Source organism: Ursus maritimus, assembly GCF_017311325.1.
Source record: "Ursus maritimus isolate PB19 chromosome X unlocalized genomic scaffold, ASM1731132v1 scaffold_X1, whole genome shotgun sequence".
In the NCBI taxonomy this organism is placed as follows: Eukaryota; Metazoa; Chordata; class Mammalia; order Carnivora; family Ursidae; genus Ursus; species Ursus maritimus.
In genome coordinates this window covers 117930646-117932884 of record NW_024423319.1, presented here as the reverse complement: position 1 = coordinate 117932884, position 2239 = coordinate 117930646, and the positions used below count along the sequence as shown (strand labels likewise).

Sequence of the window (2239 nt, the reverse complement as noted above, 5' to 3'; positions counted from 1 at the left end):
GAACCTTAGTACCCTCATCATTAAAATGGTGAAAATAAGATCTACCAGGAAGCATTGTTATGAAAATCAAATGTAACTGGTGCGAAGGCTCTTGATAAAGTATTTAGGGAAATACAGATATAAATATTTATTATTACTTCAGGAAGGAACTAGGCAGTTTTGGGGACCTACACTATTACAAGTAATTAGTGTGGAGACAGTCCCTAAGATGACAAAGGAACAACAATAAGAAACCATAGAATTATTGTAGATCCATAAAAAACCTCAGAGCTATCCCACGAGTTGCAGGTAAGAAGATTGAGGCACTAGATTTTATCAGGTCCAACACACCATGGGTGACAACACTGATTCTAGAAGCCAGGTCCTCTGATTCCCAGTAGAATGCTTGCTCTGTGATAAGACAGAGTTCCAAAGGATGAACAAAAAATGCCTTAAACTATCTTCTTAATATACCTACAGATGATCATCTGTACCATGTTGCTTTTCTAATTGATTCGGTGAACATCTCATGCCTCCTCATTATTCACAACCTCACAACCCCTTAGACTGTGAGTTCCCTAAGAAGTGTGTCTACTGGACATGGTGTCCACCTTAGACAGCTTCAACGCAGTTCCACGATTAAAGCTGGAATCCAAGTAAAATTTGCTCAATGAACTAATCTATTGGTTCCCATTTCTTAGGAATGCCTTCTGAGTGTACAACCCCTTAGCTCTTGTCTTTTTCCAAAACTTTACCTTAAAATGAGTGGTTATTTATTAAAGGGATCGCTTATATGACCATCTGTAGATATATTAAGAGGATACCTGTTCCTTTGTCATCTTAGGGACTCTCTCCACACTAATTACTTTTTTTTTTTTAAATATGGACTGCTTCACGAATTTGCGTGTTATCCTTGCGTACGGGCCATGCTAATCTCTGTATCCTTCCAATTTTAGTATATGTGCTGCCAAAGTGAGCACCACACTAATGTCTTTTAATGTCATAGGTCCCCTCCTTCAATGAGGCCTTGGAGGACCAGCGGGGCTTTCGCCATGAGAGCTGACAGGGGAGAGTGGTCCATCACCTGCAGACGGAAGTGTTGCCTGGCTGGGGAGAGCAAGCAGAGCAGCTGGGTTTTTCCCGGGGCATTCTTGGAGGTAAGGAAAATAAACACAGTAATTCAAAGCATATTCCATCAAATAGTCTTGATGGGTGAGCCACATCGAAGATACTTTGTGTTATCACTATTTGTATTTGCTATTACACTTTTAAAGTCTTTTAGAAAATGTATATTACGACCGTGGTAGACTGCCACAAATAGCCACGAATTTTGAGTGCCTGACATTTTTGTCTATCTTCTTTTTCCTGGTTCCTTTGAGAAATCTCTCCTCTCTTCTAAGTGGTCCCTCACAGGGGAGGAAGCGTAAGCCAAGTTTGACCAACCATGGTACATTACATTAGACATGGTGGTTGGTTTCAAGATGAACATGGGGACCAAACCAGAACGATAGAGTCATTTGCAAACAGAGATCTTCAGAAAGATCAACGTTTGCCCTCGAGTTTGCTAGAACAGGAGGGTGTAAATCTTGACCGGCACTTAGAGGGTGACAGAGATTCTCTCCCGACCAAACTGTAGTTAGGCTCCCCTGAGCCCTCTTCTTAACTAGGCCTCAACCTTGGCCTTCCGTGTCCATCCTGTCCTTGCCAGACCTGCTCAGCCCAGGTTTAGCAAGAATCCTGCCAAGTCGGTTTAAGGAGAATCCCTGCTTCCACCTGGTATCTGATCAAGTTCCTCATCCCCCATGTGGATGTCGAAGTCCTTGGCCTGCCTTGAGCAAGAATCCCTCTACCCTTGATGTCTTCTCTGAGTAGTTTTCCAGCCACTGCCCCCTCACCCTGCTCTTTGGCTATAAATCCCCACTCTCCTTGTATTTGGAATTGAGCCCAATCTCTCTCCCTGATTATGATAGTGTTGACCCCATTGCATTTCGACACTTTAACAAGCGTCAGAATAATTCTTTTCCTTAACAGGGGTTAACAGAACTCATCAGAGCTGAGAGATGGGGAGGCAAAGCACTGACCACATTTGAGACCGAGTGCCTGAAGCCAGAAGCATCCATGCACCTTCCAGTTATCTCCTTTTACTTAACTATGATGGTGCCGGGGTTCTCCCACTTGCCATGGAAAAGGCTCCAGTAAATGCAGCAAGTCCTTATTGCTTTGAGGAAATCTGACATAGACTAACTGGGTACGATGGTAT

At 43.2% G+C, this 2239-nt stretch overlaps 1 non-coding gene across 1 annotated transcript; it reads right to left on the bottom strand.

The window, feature by feature from the left end:
- Positions 1-855: 855 nt before the first annotated feature.
- On the bottom strand, positions 856-959 carry LOC121103790. Its single transcript, XR_005836070.1, has one exon. It is a non-coding gene; the product is annotated as a U6 spliceosomal RNA (small nuclear RNA).
- Between the last annotated feature and the right edge of the window lie 1280 nt (positions 960-2239).